This window comes from Aulostomus chinensis, chromosome 1, assembly GCF_037954235.1.
Source record: "Aulostomus chinensis isolate RoL2024-O1b breed Wild chromosome 1, RoL_Achi_v1.0, whole genome shotgun sequence".
NCBI classification, from domain to species: Eukaryota; Metazoa; Chordata; class Actinopteri; order Syngnathiformes; family Aulostomidae; genus Aulostomus; species Aulostomus chinensis.
Window position 1 is genome coordinate 34,026,742 of NC_141320.1, and position 18,988 is coordinate 34,045,729.

Consider the following 18,988-nt stretch of genomic DNA (forward strand, 5'->3'; position numbering starts at 1 on the left):
GTCCAGGCTTAAGACCTTCCTCTATGACAGAGCCTTCAGTTAGGACTGGTTCAGGTAGCTCTGAACCATTGATAGCTATGCTGCTACAGGCTTAGACTGCTGGGGGACACATCAGGTTACATGGAGCCCTTCCCTCCTCTCCCCTCCTCTCCTCTCCTCTCCTCTCCTTTCCCCCTCTCTCCTCCTCTCCTCCCTGCACATTTTTGGAACTGTCATTACCATTACTTGTTGCACTTTGTAGTTTGGCCTTGGTGTCTCGCAGTCTCTCTGTGTTTCCACAGATCCACCAGAGCCCCAACCGCCGCCTGCATCGCCCCCCCCCCTCTTATTCCCTACTGTCACACCGGCCTGTGCTCCCCTTCCATGAACCAGTCTACCATCCAGTCCCCCATCAAGCTGGCTTGCTCTCCCTGCCTCCCCTTCCAGAAGCTTCCTTCTTCAGCTGTTATTAACATTTCCGTGTTTCCCACATTTTGTATTGTAAACTGTTTTCTTGTCTGTAACAACATCTACTGCATGTCTGTCCGTCCTGGGTGAGGGATCCCTCCTCTGTTGCTCACCCTGAGGTTTCTCAGATTTTTCCCTGTTAAAAGGGTTTTCTATGGAGTTTTTCCTCAGTCGATGTGAGGGTCTAAGGGCAGAGGATGTTGTTATGATGCCATGTGAAGCCCTTTGAGACAAACTGTTTGTGAAAACGGGCTATCCAAATAAAATTGCCTTGCCTTGCCTTGCCTTGCCTTGCCTTGCCTTCTTCTTTTGGTCACAGGTTTGAAAATACCAGTGGAAGTGAAAGGAAAGACTGTGAGAGACCTGCCACACCTCTCCAGTGACCTGGGACATGATGGCAGTGGTGGGATTTGAACCCACGCCTCCTCAGAGACTGGAGCTTAAATCCAGCGCCTTAGACCACTCAGCCACACTACCTCACTGTGCTGCTCTCTGAGTTGGTCTGCTAAAGGCATGTTGAAGAGGAAGTAACATCATGATATCAAACTTATTCTGAAGGGGGACCCCTTCCCTCCACGGTCACAGGAAGTGACAACAGTGCTGCTAAAAGCAGGAAAGAAATGGTAAAAGGACTCAGTTTGTACAGAGCCTTTCTACCTCAGCAGCACTCAAGGAGCTGAACAATGTCCTCTCATTCACACACTCACACACTGATGCTGAAGGCTGCCATGCAAGGAGCCAACCTACTCATCAGAAGTATTTAGGGGTTCAGTATCTTACTCAAGGACACTTTGACATGGTCACTGGAGAAAGTGAGGATCAAACCAGCCACCCTTTGGTTGCCAGACGGCCACGCTACTCCTGAGTCATGTGACCTGGATAAGATGGTGAACTACAGCTGATCGCCATGCTAGCAAACCTCTTTTGTTTGGTTTGGTTGTTGTTTAGTGACTGTGGATGAATACACAGGAGAAGTTGAGCATAAATTTGTGTTCCCTGTTCACTTGAATGTATGCAGGAGTGTGAGGTGGAAATACTACTTGGAGGAGAATGAGAGTTCAGTCTCAGCGCTATGACCTGTGCTGACACTAAAACATGTCAGCCCACAGAACAAAGATGGCAGTCCTCTGGGAGAGCAGGTACACCACACATACATGAAGAAACCCTACAGGAAACAAATATGTTGCCAGAGACTTTTACTCTGTTTTTGTTGTTTACCCAAGTACAGGATTGGAGGGAGACTGATGGTCGCTGTTTGGGTTTTTGAAAAACAAGGAGGCTGTGGGTTCAAGTTGGATTCTCAGAGACTATTTCCCCAACCTCTACATTGGCATCTCCACTGTCATCCAGTCATGTGACTGAAGTCATCCAGTCACGTGACTGAAGTCATCCATTCACGTGACTGAAGTCATCCATTCATGTCAGTGATGTCACTTGGCAGGACTCTCATTACCAAATCGGCTGCTCTGCAGCACAATACACAATCATTAGCTCAGTGCTACGTGAGCCAAGAGCAGCAGGTGAGCAGACAAGCCGCGTTACCTGTCCGAAGCAAAACATCCGGCGCGGAAATGGTGGAAACTGGTGATGAAAACGGGCTCTACAAATAAAATTGCCTTGCCTCCCCGTCCATGTGTGGGTTCTCTCTGGTACTCCGGCTTCTTCCCACCGTCCAAAGACATGTAATTTGGGACGAGGCTGATTGATACTCTAAATTGACTGTAGGTATGAATGTGAGTGTGAATGTGAGTCTCTGTGGCGCTCGGCTGTTAACAGAGAGGCTGGTGGTTGGAGCCCCCCAGGGACCAGGACCAGGCTCTACTGGTGCTCAGGACTCTGTTGATCAGCTGCTGAGTTGCTACTTGATGTCAACATTGGTCTGTTTCATCCTGAGTAGTTTGATCCTAGCAGAGTTGCTGCATCAATGATCTGAATGTGGACGGACAGATTGACCCTCCACAGCAGATGCCTGTGACAGATCTCTGGATGAGACGCTTCAGTCTTCAATTTTAGTAGCAGTGTGGAGGAGGCCGGCCGGCTGTGGTTAAAGTGGTGGGGGCTCTGGAATGAAGGGGGTCACTGTTTGGTTCTCAGATGCTCCAGCTCAGGTTAGCGAGGTGGTGGAGAAATGAGTGCCAGTTGGAGCCTCTTGGGTCACGGGAGGCTTCACTCCTGGAGGTGGAAATGATGAGGAGTTTGTATGTAATAAGCCCCTCCCCTCTGTAGGGCTGGTGGCGCAATGGATAACGCGTCTGACTTCGGATCAGAAGATTGTAGGTTCAACTCCTGGCCAGCTCGCTTTGAACTTTATACTGAGAAGATGAAGTGAGAACCAGTGATCAGAGTCACTGAAGTCCTCCCAGGTTTCCTCCTTGTCTGCTGGAAACATGAACACATGAATGATCCTGCTACCTCTCATGTTAAGCTGCACTTGACAGTGACAGCAGGAGAACAAAAATCCCAGTGTGTCATCAACATTTCCTGTCAAATCAATGATAGAAGCTGTTGAATTTCTGGATCAGAACAAGGAGAAAGGAGCCCCAATGAAAGAGTGATGGTTCTTGATTCTGATTTTGTTCTTCACTCCTACACCAGAGAGTGAAAGTGTGGGCTGGCTGGGAGCAACTGCCTGCTTCAGAGTGGCAGGAGCCTCAGGACTTTCCAGTGAGAGCTGCAAACTTCCACCAGCGCCCAGTGCCAGCAGGTCTTCATGATGAAGCTGAGAAGAACACAACAACACCAGATCACTGGAGAATTACTGTGTTCTCTTTTGGTGTCCCAGTGTTAATTTGAGGATCTAAACCTGATATTTAGAAAATCAGACAGCACAGAAAAAGAAAATGCCACCACATCACTGAAATTTTCTGTTATACAAATGAACGTGTTGACTCTTTTTGTATAAGCCCTGCCACTGAGGTCCCCAACATGAGCTGGAGTTGGGAATCTTGAACTGAACCTGGTATCACAGCGACCCCTACTGCTGCAAAATGGAACAGCAACACTGAACCAAGTACAGGATTGGAGTGAGACTGATGGTCGCTGTTTGGGTTTTTCAAGAACAAGGAGGGCGTGGCTTCAAGCTGGATTCTCAGAGACTATTTCCTCTGCTACTCTTACGTCCACTTCTGTCAACGTGCAGACATCTTTCTCGTTTCTGCGTACTTCAGGTGACAGCAGAGCTGCTGAGATGGCTGGTTGCTGCTGGAGGAAACGGTCCAGGATCTCCAGTGAGCTATTCCAACGTGTCACCACTTCAATCACCATCTTGTGCTCAGGAAGCTCCAGCACCCTTTGCTTCTCACTGAGGATGCGGCTCGCCGTAGAGCTACGATGAAAAAATCCAGCGATGCGTCTGACTCTGCCGAGCAAGCGTGCAGCTGTAGGGACTTAAATTAAGAAGGTGTGCAAAGCAACCAATGTGCAACAAGCCCGTCATCTCCGCAGCGCGGACAATATTTGCTGCTGAGTTTTCTCGCTGTGTGGCTGGTTTCCACGGCTCTGGTTTGAAGAACATGGCATGCGAAGATCCAGTCGCTAATGTAGTGAGCTGTAATGGTCAGATATGAATGATGATGTCATCAGGGCTTTGACAGTAGCTAGAATTCTGTCTTTGATCTCAGGAGGACATGAAAGAAAGACAATTGAGGAAAGTAGAAGAGAGCATGGCAGCATGATGGTGCAGTGGTCAGCACTGTGGCCTCACAGCAAGAAGGTTCTGGGTTTGAGTCCAGGCTCGGGTGGGGAATCTTTCTGTGTGGAGCCTGCATGTTCTCCCCATGAATGCGTGGGTTCTTTCCGGGTACTCCGGTTCCTTCCCACCATCCAAAGACGTGTAATTTGGGACGAGGCTGATTGGACACTCTAAATTGATCATAGGTATGAATGGTTGTTTGTCTCTGTATGTTGGCCCTGTGATGGACTGGTGACCTGTCCAGGGTGAACCCCGCCTCTGGCCCGTAGATGCTGGGATAGGCTCCAACCCCCTTGACCATCAATGTAGGTGTTTTGTTAATTGCATGCCACATGAAATTATTATTGGTCAGTTTCCTAGCAACAGTCTCACAGTGGCGAGACAAGAACACTTCTACTTTTGATGATGACAGTTTGTTCAACACTGAACTTCATCCAGTACCATGTTGTCAAACACTGGAACCTCCACAGCACCTGAACAGGGACTTGAACCCTGGACCCTCACATTAAAAGTCTGATGCTCTACCATCTGAGCTCCTCAGGCTCTTTCTACAGCATTGAGACAGGAACAGAAACACCTGTGAAGGTCAAACTGATGCTTTCTTGACTTGTTCAGTCCTCCATGTTGAAGTCCACCATGCTTTTGATTGGCTCTGATTCTCTGTGGCAAAATCCAACAAGAGGCTCCAAAAATGTCCTGAATGTCACAAGAATGCACAGGACAAGATGTTAGCTTCCTTCATGTCTGCAGTTCCTCCACTGGAAAGTAAAGTCAATGCTGCTCCTCTGCTGAAACCTGGGATCGGACCAGGGACCTTTAGATCTTCAGTCGAAGGCTCTCCCAACTGAGCTGGTTCAGTTCTGAGTGAGGGCCCTGCTTCTCTCATTTATAATCTCTTCCATTCTCACTGGACCTTAGAGAGGATTGGAGCTTCTGAAGTCCTGACACATTGAACAGTTCTCCAGGACCATTTTTGATGGATGTCTGAATCACACCAGCCTTTTTTGTTTGTCTTCTTGCACCACCGTGCCGCCCCTACTAGTCGTCTACATATCAGTGTTCTCAGTATTGCACGAACATTCACATCAGTATTGTGCTAATATTTTATTTCCTGGCTCTTCAATCCTCCTATTATGAAGTTGATTGCTTCAGCGACCAGGAGACGTTATCATTGGCAGCTAGTTTACTATTATTGCTGCTGCTGTTGTTGGTTGCGTGTCTGTCTTTCATCCCCCTGTCCCTCTGTCTTTCTCTCTGCTTGTCTTTCACCCTCATCTTGTTCCCATCTTTTTGTCATTCTCTCCCTCCTTTCTCTCTTTCTTTTGTCTTTCCTTCTCTATATTTGTCTTCTGCTGTCTGTCCTGTCCTGCTCTCTTTCAACAACCAACCAGTCAAAAAAATATGATAAAAGAACTCTTGGTTTGATTTGGCTTGAGACATGAAGAAGATAGGATTGTTTTCCTCTTAATTTTAGAAGCTTTTCCAGATTCATGAAAAGATCATCAATCAGTGCAGTATTTCAGACAGACTTCTGGTCCGTGAGGACGAGGAATCCAGCACAGATCCACAGAACTCCAACTGCCATCTTTGATGGTTCCTTTACAGTCTGCAGGGTGGAGAGATCCTCCTGAGTCTGGCTTGGAATGTTTGTCTGTGGATGTGTTGGCCCTGTGATGGACTGGTGACCTGTCCAGGGTGAACACGGCCTGTCGCCCAAAAGCTGCTGGGATAGGCTCCACCCCCTCATGACCCTGAACAGGATAAGCAGAAGACAATGGACAGAAGTCCTGACACATTGAACAGTTCTCCAGGACCATTTTTGATGAAGGTCTGGATCACACCAGCCTTTTTTGTTTGTCTTCTTCCAGTGTCCTCAACATTGTGTGAGCCAATAATTCCACATCTGTACCAGACACACCTCTGGTTGGTGGGTTGATGGATCTTTCTGTTCTAACAGTGTCTTTTATCTTGCTTTTATCTTTTCTTTGTATCTGCATTCTGTGGTGCACGGTGGCTCTGGAAGAGCGCTCTAACTATTGTCACTGTACCCCCCCCCCCGTACAACGAAAATAAAAGATTCTGATTCCGAGTCTGACACACACACACACACACACACACACACACACACACACACACACACACACACACGTGTATCAACATGATGTTCCGAATGTTTCACTGTCTGTGGTTGTCCAGCTCTCCTTGCCTCTTCACTGTCATTGTCAGAACTCGGAGCAGTCTTCCTCTCCAGGTGATGTCTCTGAGTGATGATGATTGCTGTCTGTTCAACCAGCTTCATTTGTTGATATCTGAGAAGGACTGAAGACAGCAAAGTGTCCTGATTGGCCAACAACCACTCACAGGTCAAAGGTCACTGCTCTGAGGCGGACCAGTTTACTGTAACAGTGGTGGCACCATCCACTGCTGGCGCTCTCTTCAGTGCTTCTTGTTTCTGCCCTTTGTGTGTGAGCTCCTAGAGCAGCTGGTCCGGCTCCTCCCCTTTTCTTTTCTATTCCACTAATTTTTTGGGGGGATTTTCTATTTTTGTAATTCATCATCGATCTCGGCTCACGGTCGCTACACTCTTGACCTCCTGTGAGCCTTGAAGAGAGAGAAGCCACCTTTGTGTCGGAGAAGAGCAGCTTAGTCCAGGCAGCCAGCAGCCTGAGACCAGAGGGTAGCCCATCAACGCGCTTCCCTTCTTCATCGAGCGAATCTCAGCGGGAGCCACGGTCGATGAGGTGGAGGCTTTGGAGGCCGTCCTCCCACCAGTTCGTTGGAGAGGCGTCGTACATCGATGGGAGAATCCAGCTGAGAACGTAATACCTGCTACTCAATATGGGCCTTAATTACTCTGCTGGAATTATCACTCTGTCTTAAGGGTTTTCTTAATTGTATTAAATCCTCTTTAATTTCCAAGAAGTCTTCCAACTCATTCATTCATGCAAGCCACTGATCCACAAGACTTCATTGATGAGCTTCAACCTGAGACTGATTGTTTCTCGTTGGACGAGACACCCATTCAATGAGACTCATTGTCAGTCCATTGAAATCTACTGGTGTTCCTGGTGAGTTGATTTAACAACATGAGCTGACAGAATCTACGTTCAGGTAGGAACCACCACATCCAGGAGTCTGGACCTTTGAGCAGGCAGAGCCATCAAAGTAGCAGACTAAGCTAGCAGACATTAGCATTGAGAAGAAACTGATGCCTGAGCCTACTTTTGGGTCTGGTCAAGTGATGACACAATAATATGACATCATTGTCAGATTGACGCCTGCTCAACACTGACCAAACGCCGCCCTATTGCATTGTGGGAAATTTCTGCTTGGCTTGAGTCCATCAAAACACACAAAGAAATTTCTCCAGAATCAGGATTGACAGTGGATACAATTGAGTCCACACTGGTTTTTCATTCTGAGTCGGGTGCAGGTGTGGAATTTCAGACACAGTCTGTGTTTGTGTTGTTCATTCAGTGATTTTTCTTACAATTCCCAATCAAAGACCCACATTGCTAATGAACTCAAAATGATGCTAACAGTAATGTAGTGATAGTTGCTAATAAACTAAGTGATGCTGACAGTCATGTGGTTAGAGTTTCCATTAACCTCAAAGTAATGCGACAGTGATTTCAGAAGAATTGCAAATGAACTCAAAATAATGCCAACAGTAATGTAGTGATAGTTGCTAATAAACTCAGTGATGCTTACAGTAATGTAGTAAGAGTTTCGAACAACCTCAAAGTGATGCTGACAGTCATGTAGTAAGAGTTGCTACGAACCTCAAAATAATGCGACAGTGATGTCGGAAGAACTGCTAATGAACTCAAAATGATGCTAACTGTAATGTAGTGAAAGTTTCGAATAACCTCAAAGTGATGCTGACAGTCATGTAGTGAGAGTTGCTAATAACCTCAAAATAATGCAACAGTGATGTCGTAAGAATTGCTAATGATATCAAAATGATGTGACAGTGATGTAGTAAGAATTGCTAATTATCTCAAAATGATGCTACAGTGATGTCGGAAGAATTGTTAATGAACTCAAAGTGATGCTGACAGTCATGTAGTGATAGTTGCTAATCAACTCAGTGATGCTTACAGTAATGTAGTAAGTGTTTCGAACAACCTCAAAGTGATGCTGACAGTCATGTAGTAAGAGTTGCTACGAACCTCAAAATGATGCTAACAGTAATGTAGTAAAAGTTGCTAATGATATCAACATGATGTGACAGTGATGTAGTAAGAATTGCTAATAAACTCAAAATGATGCTGACAGTAATGTAGTGATAGTTGCTAATAAACTTAAAGTGATGCTGACAGTAATGTAGTAAGAGCTGCTACAAACCTTAAAATAATGACACAGTAATGTAGTAAGAGTTGCTATGAAACTAAAAATAATGCGACAGTGATGTAAGAAGAATTGCTAATGATCTCAAAATGATGCGACAGTGATGTCGTAAGAATTGAGAGTCCGGGTTTTCCAAGTTGATCTCCTGGTCATGTAGTAAGAGTTGCTACTAACCTCAAAATAATGCAACAGTAATGTAGTAAGAATTGCTAATGAACTCAAAATGATGCTGACAGTGATGTAGTGATAGTTGTTAATAAACTCAGTGAAGCTTAAAGTAATGTCGTCAGTTGCTAATAACCTCAAAATTATGCTGACAGAAATGTAGTAAGAGCTGCTAATAACCACAAAATAATGCGACAGTGATGTAGGAAGAATTGTGAATGAAATAAAAAATGATGCTAACATTAATGTAGTGATAGTTGCTTATAAATTAAAAGTGATGCTTAAAGTAATGTAGTAAGTGTTTCGAAAAACCTCAAAGTGATGCTGACAGTCATGTGGTTTGAGTTGCGAGTAACCTAAAAATGATGCTGACAGTGATATAGTATATATATATATATATATATAGTATATATAGTCAGAAAGAGTTGCTTAAAATAATGCAACAGTAATGTAGTAAGAGTTGCTAACAACCTCAAAATGATGCTACAGTGATGTCGTCAGAATTGCTCATGAACTCAAGATGATGCTAACAGTAATGTAGTGATAGTTGCTAATAAACTCACTGGTGCTTAAAGTAATGTAGTCAGTGTTTTTAACAACCTCAAAGTGATGCTGACAGTCATGTAGTAAGAGTTGCTACGAAACTCAAAATAATGCGACAGTGATGTCAGAAGAATTGATAATGATCTCAAAATGATGCGACAGTGATGTAGTAAGAATTTCTAATTAACTAAAAATGATGCTAACAGTAATGGAATGAAAGTTTCGAATAACCTCAAAGTGACGCTGACAGTCATATAGTAAGAGTTGCTATGAAACTCAAAAGAATGCGACAGTGATGTCAGAAGAATTGGTAATGATCTCAAAATGATGCAACAGTGATGTCGTAAGAATTGCTAATGAACTCAAAATGATGCTAACAGTAATGGAGTGAAAGTTTCGAATAACCTCAAAGTGATGCTGACAGTCATGTGGTTAGAGCTGCGAGTAACCTAAAAATGATGATGACAGTAATGTAGTAAGAGCTGCTAATAATCTCAAAATGATGCGACAGTGATGTAGGAAGAATTGTTAATGAATTAAAGAATGATGCTGATGGTAATGTTGTGAGAGTTGCGAAAAACCTCAATATGATGATTACGATAATGTCGTAAGAATTCCTAATGAACTCAAAATGATGCTACAGTGATGTTCTAAGGATTGCGAATAAACTCAAAATGATGCTAACAGTAATGTAGTGATAGTTGCGAATAACCTCAAAGTGATGCTGACAGTCTTGTAGTAATATTTGCTACGAACCTCAAAATGATGCTGACAGTCTTGTAGTAATATTTGCTACGAACCTCAAAATGATGCTACAGTGATTTAATTAAAGTTACTAATGATCTCAAAATGATGCTGAGAGTGATGTCGTAAGAGTTGCTAATAACCTCAAAAAATGCTACAGTGATGTAGGAAGAGTTGCTAATAACCTCAAAATAATGTGACGGAGATGTCGTAAGAATTGCTAATGAAATCAAAATAATGCTAACAGTAATGCAGTGAAAGAATAACGAATAACCTCAATGATAATAATGAACTCAAAATGATGCTGACAGTGATGTAATGAGAGTATCTACTAATTTCAAAAAGATGCAAAAGTGATGTCATGAGAGTTGCTTCTAACCTAATAAATGATACGAAAGTGATGTGGTGAGAGTTGCTACTATCCTCAAAATGATGCTCCAGTGATGTAGTAAGAGTTGCTTAAAACCTTAAAATGATGCTGACAGTGATGTAGTGAGAGTTGCTACGAACCTCAAAATGATGCTCCAGTGATGTAGTGAGAGTTGCTTAAAACCTTAAAATGATGCTGACAGTCATGAAGTGAGAGTTGCTACTATCCTCCAAATGATGCTACAGTGATGTAGTGAGAGTTGCTTAAAATCTCAAAATAATGCGACAGTGATGTGGTGAGAGTTGCTACTGTCACGACCCGGCTCAGAAATCGTGACATCGAAGGAGGGAGACGCAGACTAAACGTGACACACAACTAATAATTTATTATTAGTAACGCAAAATCAACACAAGGCAAACCATAACGTACAGTGGAGTGTGGTTATCAGTAGTGTCAGTGGTGAGTGCGAGTGTGTGCATGAGTGTACAGGGGGTGTATGTGTGCGGTGTGATGGATGCAGAGAACTAAACAAGACATAACTCAAGAAACACAACCATCGCTCCGACGTGGGCCAGGAGGAGTGAGTGAGAGACAGCTGGCCAGGTTGGCCGCCTGCTTTATAGCTGGGAGACGCCGGGCCCAGGTGCTCCCAATTAGTCAGCAGCTCCGCCCCATAAAGCTTGAACCTGAGAAGGGAAGGAAGTCAAAAATAATGCAACGCCCCCATGCCCGTGACCATGGGGACGTGACACTACGAACCTCAATATGATACTACAGTAATGTAGTGGGAGTTGCTACTGATCTAAGAAATGATGCTCCAGTGATGTAATAAGAATTGCTACAAACCTAAGAAATGATGCTCCAGTGATGTAGTGAGAGTTGCTGAAAACCTCAAAATGATGCTACAGTGATGTAGTGAGAGTTGCTACGAAGCTCAAAATGATGCTACAGTGATGCAGTAAGAGTTGCTAAAAATCTCAAAATGATGCTTCAGTGATGTTGTGAGAGTTGCTAAAAACCTCAAAATGATGCTACAGCAATGTAGTGAGAGTTGCTTCAAACCTCAAAATGATGCTGACAGTCATGAAGTGAGAGTTGCTACTTTCCTCAAAATGATGCGACAGTGATGTAGTAAGAGTTGCTAAAAATCTCAAAATGATGCTTCAGTGATGTGGTGAGAGTTGCTAAAAACCTCAAAATGATGCTGTCAGTAATGTAGTGAGAGTTGCTGCGAACCTCAAAATGATGCTACAGTAATGTAGTGAGAGTTGCTTAAAACCTCAAAATGATGCTACAGTAATGTAGTGAGAGTTGCTACGAACCTCAAAATGATGCTACAGTAATGTAGTGAGAGTTGCTAAAAACCTCAAAATGATGCTACAATGATGTAGGAAGAGATGCTAAAAACCTCAAAATGATGCTCCAGTGATGTCGTGAGAGTTGCTACTAAGCTAAGAAATGATGATCCAGTGATGTAGTGAGAGTTGCTACTATCCTCAAAATGATGCTACAGTGACGTAGTGAGAGTTGCTTAAAATCTCAAAATGATTCAACAGTGATGTGGTGAGAGTTTCTTAAAATCTCAAAATGATGCTACAGTGATGTAGTGAGAGTTGCTACGAACCTCAAAATGATGCTCCAGTGATGCAGTAAGAGTTGCTTAAAACCTTAAAATGATGCTGACAGTCATGTAGTGAGAGTAGCTACTATCCTCCAAATGATGCTACAGTGATGTAGTGAGAGTTCCTACTATCCTCAAAATTATGCTACAGTTATGTAGTGAGAGTTGCTAAAAATCTCACAATGATGCTTCAGTGATGTAGTGAGAGTTGCTACTTATCTCAAAATAATGCTACAGTAATGTATTGAGAGTTGCAACTCACCTAAAAATGATGCTGGAGTGATGTAGTGAGAGTTGCTATTTACCTAAGAAATGATGCTGCAGTGATGTGGTGAGAGTTGCTACGATGCTTAAATGATGCTACAGTGATGTCATAAGAATTGCCACTAACCAAACAAATGATGCTACAGTGATGTAGTGAGAGTTGCGAAAAACCTCAAAATGATGCCACAACAATGTAGTGAGAGTTGCGACTAACCTCAAAATGATGCTCATAGTGATGTCATGAGAGTTGCTACTAACCTAAGAAAGGATGCTACAGTGATGTGGTGAGAGTTCTACGAACCTCAAAATGATGCTGACAGTAATGTAGTGAGAATTGCTACGAACCTTGAAATGATTCGACAGTGATGTAGTGAGAGTTGCTACTACCCTAAGAAATGATGCTCCAGTGATGTGGTGAGAGTTGCTAAAAACCTCAAAATGATGCTGACAGTAATACAGTGAGAGTTTCTGCTAAACTCAAAATAAGGCTACAGTGATGTAGTGAGAGTTTCAACTATTCTCAAAATGATTCTTCAGTGATGTAGTGAGAGTTGCTACTAACCTCAAAATGATGTTACACTGATGTGGTGAGAGTTCTACGAACCTCAAAATGATGCTACAGTGATGTGAGAGTTGCTACTAATGTCAAAATGATGCGGACAGTGATGTAATGAGAGTTGCTACACACCTAAGAAATGATGCTACAGTGATGTAGTGGGAGTTGCAACGAGTCTCAAAATGATGCTAAAGTGATGGAATGAGAGTTGCTACAAAGCTAAGAAATAATACTCCAGTGATATGGGGAGAGTTGTCAAAAACCTAAAAATGATGGTGACAGTGATGTCGTGAGATTTGCTACGAATCTCAAAATGTTGCTAAAGTGATGCAATGAGAGTTGCTACTAACCTAAAAAATGATGCTGCAGTGATGTGGTGAGAGTTGCTACGATGCTCAAAATGATGCTAAAGTGATGTAATGACAGTTGCTACTAACCTAAGAAATGATGCTACAGTGATGTGGTGAGAGTTGCTACGAATCTCAAAATGATGCTAAAGTAATGTAGTGAGAGTTGCTACTGATCTCAAAATGATGCCACAGTGTTGCAAAGAGAGTTACTACGAACCTAATAAATGATGCCACAGTGATGTAGTGAGAGTTGCTACGAATGTCAAAATGATGCTGACAGTGATGTAGTGAGAGTTGCTACTAATGTCAAAATGATGCCACAGTGATGTAATGAGAGTTGCGACGAACCTCAAAATGATGCTTACAGTGATGTAGTGAAACTGCGACTAACCTCAAAATGATGCTTGCAGTGATGTCGTGAGAGTTGCTACGAACCTCAAAATGAATCTGCAGTGATGAAGTAAGAGTTTCTGCTTAACTGAAAATAGAGCTACAGTGATGTAGTGAGAGTTGCTACTAATGTCAAAATGATGCTGACAGTGATGTAAAGAGAGTTGCTACTAACCTAAGAAATGATGCGACAGTGATATAGTGAGAGTTGCTAGGATGCTCAAAATGATGCTGACAGTAATGTAGTAAGAGTTGCTAAAAATCTCAAAATGATGCTTCAGTGATGTTGTGAGAGTTGCTAAAAACCTCAAAATGATGCTCCAGTGATGTAGTGAAAGTTTATGCTTAACTGAAAATAAAGCTACAGTGATGTAGTGAGAGATGGTACTCACCTAAGAAATGATGCTACATTAATGTAGTGGGAGTTGCTACGAATCTCAAAATGATGCTGAAGTGATGGAATGAGAGTTGCTACTAACCTAAGAAATGATCCTCCAGTGATGTGGTCAGAGTTGCTACTCATTTCAAAATGATGCTACAGCAATGTAGTGAGAGTTGCTTCAAACCTCAAAATGATGCTGACAGTCATGAAGTGAGAGTTGCTACTTTCCTCAAAATGATGCGACAGTGATGTAGTAAGAGTTGCTAAAAATCTCAAAATGATGCTTCAGTGATGTGGTGAGAGTTGCTAAAAACCTCAAAATGATGCTGTCAGTAATGTAGTGAGAGTTGCTGCGAACCTCAAAATGATGCTACAGTAATGTAGTGAGAGTTGCTTAAAACCTCAAAATGATGCTACAGTAATGTAGTGAGAGTTGCTACGAACCTCAAAATGATGCTACAGTAATGTAGTGAGAGTTGCTAAAAACCTCAAAATGATGCTACAATGATGTAGGAAGAGATGCTAAAAACCTCAAAATGATGCTCCAGTGATGTCGTGAGAGTTGCTACTAAGCTAAGAAATGATGATCCAGTGATGTAGTGAGAGTTGCTACTATCCTCAAAATGATGCTACAGTGACGTAGTGAGAGTTGCTTAAAATCTCAAAATGATTCAACAGTGATGTGGTGAGAGTTTCTTAAAATCTCAAAATGATGCTACAGTGATGTAGTGAGAGTTGCTACGAACCTCAAAATGATGCTCCAGTGATGCAGTAAGAGTTGCTTAAAACCTTAAAATGATGCTGACAGTCATGTAGTGAGAGTAGCTACTATCCTCCAAATGATGCTACAGTGATGTAGTGAGAGTTCCTACTATCCTCAAAATTATGCTACAGTTATGTAGTGAGAGTTGCTAAAAATCTCACAATGATGCTTCAGTGATGTAGTGAGAGTTGCTACTTATCTCAAAATAATGCTACAGTAATGTATTGAGAGTTGCAACTCACCTAAAAATGATGCTGGAGTGATGTAGTGAGAGTTGCTATTTACCTAAGAAATGATGCTGCAGTGATGTGGTGAGAGTTGCTACGATGCTTAAATGATGCTACAGTGATGTCATAAGAATTGCCACTAACCAAACAAATGATGCTACAGTGATGTAGTGAGAGTTGCGAAAAACCTCAAAATGATGCCACAACAATGTAGTGAGAGTTGCGACTAACCTCAAAATGATGCTCATAGTGATGTCATGAGAGTTGCTACTAACCTAAGAAAGGATGCTACAGTGATGTGGTGAGAGTTCTACGAACCTCAAAATGATGCTGACAGTAATGTAGTGAGAATTGCTACGAACCTTGAAATGATTCGACAGTGATGTAGTGAGAGTTGCTACTACCCTAAGAAATGATGCTCCAGTGATGTGGTGAGAGTTGCTAAAAACCTCAAAATGATGCTGACAGTAATACAGTGAGAGTTTCTGCTAAACTCAAAATAAGGCTACAGTGATGTAGTGAGAGTTTCAACTATTCTCAAAATGATTCTTCAGTGATGTAGTGAGAGTTGCTACTAACCTCAAAATGATGTTACACTGATGTGGTGAGAGTTCTACGAACCTCAAAATGATGCTACAGTGATGTGAGAGTTGCTACTAATGTCAAAATGATGCGGACAGTGATGTAATGAGAGTTGCTACACACCTAAGAAATGATGCTACAGTGATGTAGTGGGAGTTGCAACGAGTCTCAAAATGATGCTAAAGTGATGGAATGAGAGTTGCTACAAAGCTAAGAAATAATACTCCAGTGATATGGGGAGAGTTGTCAAAAACCTAAAAATGATGGTGACAGTGATGTCGTGAGATTTGCTACGAATCTCAAAATGTTGCTAAAGTGATGCAATGAGAGTTGCTACTAACCTAAAAAATGATGCTGCAGTGATGTGGTGAGAGTTGCTACGATGCTCAAAATGATGCTAAAGTGATGTAATGACAGTTGCTACTAACCTAAGAAATGATGCTACAGTGATGTGGTGAGAGTTGCTACGAATCTCAAAATGATGCTAAAGTAATGTAGTGAGAGTTGCTACTGATCTCAAAATGATGCCACAGTGTTGCAAAGAGAGTTACTACGAACCTAATAAATGATGCCACAGTGATGTAGTGAGAGTTGCTACGAATGTCAAAATGATGCTGACAGTGATGTAGTGAGAGTTGCTACTAATGTCAAAATGATGCCACAGTGATGTAATGAGAGTTGCGACGAACCTCAAAATGATGCTTACAGTGATGTAGTGAAACTGCGACTAACCTCAAAATGATGCTTGCAGTGATGTCGTGAGAGTTGCTACGAACCTCAAAATGAATCTGCAGTGATGAAGTAAGAGTTTCTGCTTAACTGAAAATAGAGCTACAGTGATGTAGTGAGAGTTGCTACTAATGTCAAAATGATGCTGACAGTGATGTAAAGAGAGTTGCTACTAACCTAAGAAATGATGCGACAGTGATATAGTGAGAGTTGCTAGGATGCTCAAAATGATGCTGACAGTAATGTAGTAAGAGTTGCTAAAAATCTCAAAATGATGCTTCAGTGATGTTGTGAGAGTTGCTAAAAACCTCAAAATGATGCTCCAGTGATGTAGTGAAAGTTTATGCTTAACTGAAAATAAAGCTACAGTGATGTAGTGAGAGATGGTACTCACCTAAGAAATGATGCTACATTAATGTAGTGGGAGTTGCTACGAATCTCAAAATGATGCTGAAGTGATGGAATGAGAGTTGCTACTAACCTAAGAAATGATCCTCCAGTGATGTGGTCAGAGTTGCTACTCATTTCAAAATGATGCTGACAGTGATGGAGTGAGAGTTGCTCGTAACCTAAAAATGATACTACAGTGATGTAGTGAGAGTTGCTACTAAGCTAAGAAATGATGCTAAAATGATGTAATGAGAGTTGCTACAAACCTAAGAAGTGATGCTACAGTGTTGTAGTGAGAGTTGCCACTAATGTCAAAATGATGCGGACAGTGATGTAATGAGAGTTGCTATGTGGTGAGAGTTGATAGTATTTTGAAAATAATGCTAAAGCAGTGTAATGAGAGTTGCTACTTCCCTAAGAAATGATGCTACAGTGATGTAGTAAGAGTTGCTACGAACCGCAAAATGATGCTACAGTGATATAATGAGGTTTGCTATTTACCTAAAAAATGATGCTACAGTGATGTGGTGAGAGTTGCTACAAAGCTCAAAATGATGCTACAGTGATGTAATGAGGGTTGCTACGATCCTCAAAATTATGCGACAGTGATGTGGTGAGAGTTGATAGTAATTTAAAAATCACGCTTAAGTGATGTAATGAGAGTTGCTACTTTCCTACGAAATGATGCTACAGTGATGTGGTGAGAGTTGCTACGAACCTCAAAATTATGCGACAGTGATGTACTGAGAGTTGCTACCAACCGCAAAATTATGCTAAAGTGATGTAATGAGGGTTGCTATTTACCTAAGAAATGATGCTCCAGTGATGTGCTGAGAGTTGCTACAAATGTCCAAATGATGCTACAGTGATGTAATGAGAGTTGCTACTAACCTAAGAAATGATGCTACAGTGATGTGGTGAGATTTGCTACTTACCTAAGAAATGATGCTACAGTGATGTGGTGAGAGTTGCTACGAACCTCAAAATGATGCTACAGTGATGAAATGAGTTGCTACGAATCTCAAAATGATGCTGACAGTGATGTGGTGAGAGTTGATAGTAATTTCAAAATCAAGCTAAAGTGATGTAATGAGAGTTGCTACATACCTAAAAAATGATGCTACAGTGATGTGGTGAGAGTTTCTACTTACCTAAGAAATGATGCTACAGTGATGTGGTGAGAGTTGCTACAAACCTCAAAATGATGCCACAGTGATGTAATGAGAGTTGCTACGAATCTCAAAATGATGCTACAGTAATGTCGCGAGAGTTGCGACTATCCTCAAAATGATGCGATAGTGATGTGGTGAGAGTTGCTACTTTCCGAAGATGTGATGCTACAGTGATGTGGTGAGAGTTGCGACGAACGGCAAAATGATGCTACAGTGATATAATGAGGGTTGCTATTTACCTAAGAAATGATGCTACAGTGATGTGGTGAGAGTTGCTACGAACCTCAAAATGATGCTACAGTGATGAAATGAGGGTTGCTAAGATCCTCAAAATGATGCGACAGTGATGTGGTGAGAGTTGATAGTAATTTCAAAATCACGCTTCAGTGATGTAATGAGAGTTGCTACTTTCCGAAGATGTGATGCTACAGTGATGTAATGAGAGTTGCTACTATTCTCAAAATGATGCTACATTCATGTAGTGAGAGTTGCGACGAACCTCAAAATGATGCAACAGTGATGTAGTGAGAGTTGCTACCAATCTCAAAATGATGCTCCAGTAATGTCTTGAGAGTTGCGACTATCCTCAAAATGATGCGACAGTGATGTAATGAGAGTTGCTACAAATGTCCAAATGATGCTAGAGTGATGTAATGAGAGTTGCTACAAACCTAAGAAATGATGCTACAGTGATGTGGTGAGAGTTGCTACTTACGTAAGAAATGATGCTACAGTGATGAGGTGAGATTTGCTACGAACCTCAAAATAATGCTACAGTAATGTAGTAAGAGTTGCTAAAAATCTCAAAATGCTGCTTCAGTGATGTAGTGAGAGTTGCTAAAAACCTCAAAATAATGCTGTCAGTAATGTGGTGAGAGTTGCAAAAAACCTCAAAATGATGCTGTCAGTAATGTAGTGAGAGTTGCTCCGAACCTCAAAATGATGCTACAGTAATGTAGTGAGAGTTGCTACGAACCTCAAAATGATGCTACAGTAATGTAGTGAGAGTTGCTGAAAACCTCAAAATGATGCTACAGTAATGTAGTGAGAGTTGCTACTATCCTCCAAATGATGCTACAGTGATGTAGTGAGAGTTGCTAATATCCTCCAAATGATGCTACAGTGATGTAGTGAGAGTTGCTTAAAATCTATAAATGATGCGACAGTGATGTGGTGAGAGTTGCGAAAAACCTCAAAATGATGCTTCAGTAATGCAGTAAGAGTTGCTAAAAATCTCACAATGATGCTTCAG

General features: G+C 42.0%; 2 non-coding genes across 2 annotated transcripts; one reads left to right on the forward strand and one right to left on the reverse strand.

The window, feature by feature from the left end:
• Nucleotides 1–842: 842 nt before the first annotated feature.
• On the reverse strand, nucleotides 843–924 carry trnal-uaa (transfer RNA leucine (anticodon UAA)). Its single transcript has one exon. It is a non-coding gene; the product is annotated as a tRNA-Leu (tRNA).
• Nucleotides 925–2,672: 1,748 nt separating this feature from the next.
• trnar-ucg (transfer RNA arginine (anticodon UCG)) lies at nucleotides 2,673–2,745 on the forward strand. Its single transcript has one exon. It is a non-coding gene; the product is annotated as a tRNA-Arg (tRNA).
• Nucleotides 2,746–18,988: the final 16,243 nt, after the last annotated feature.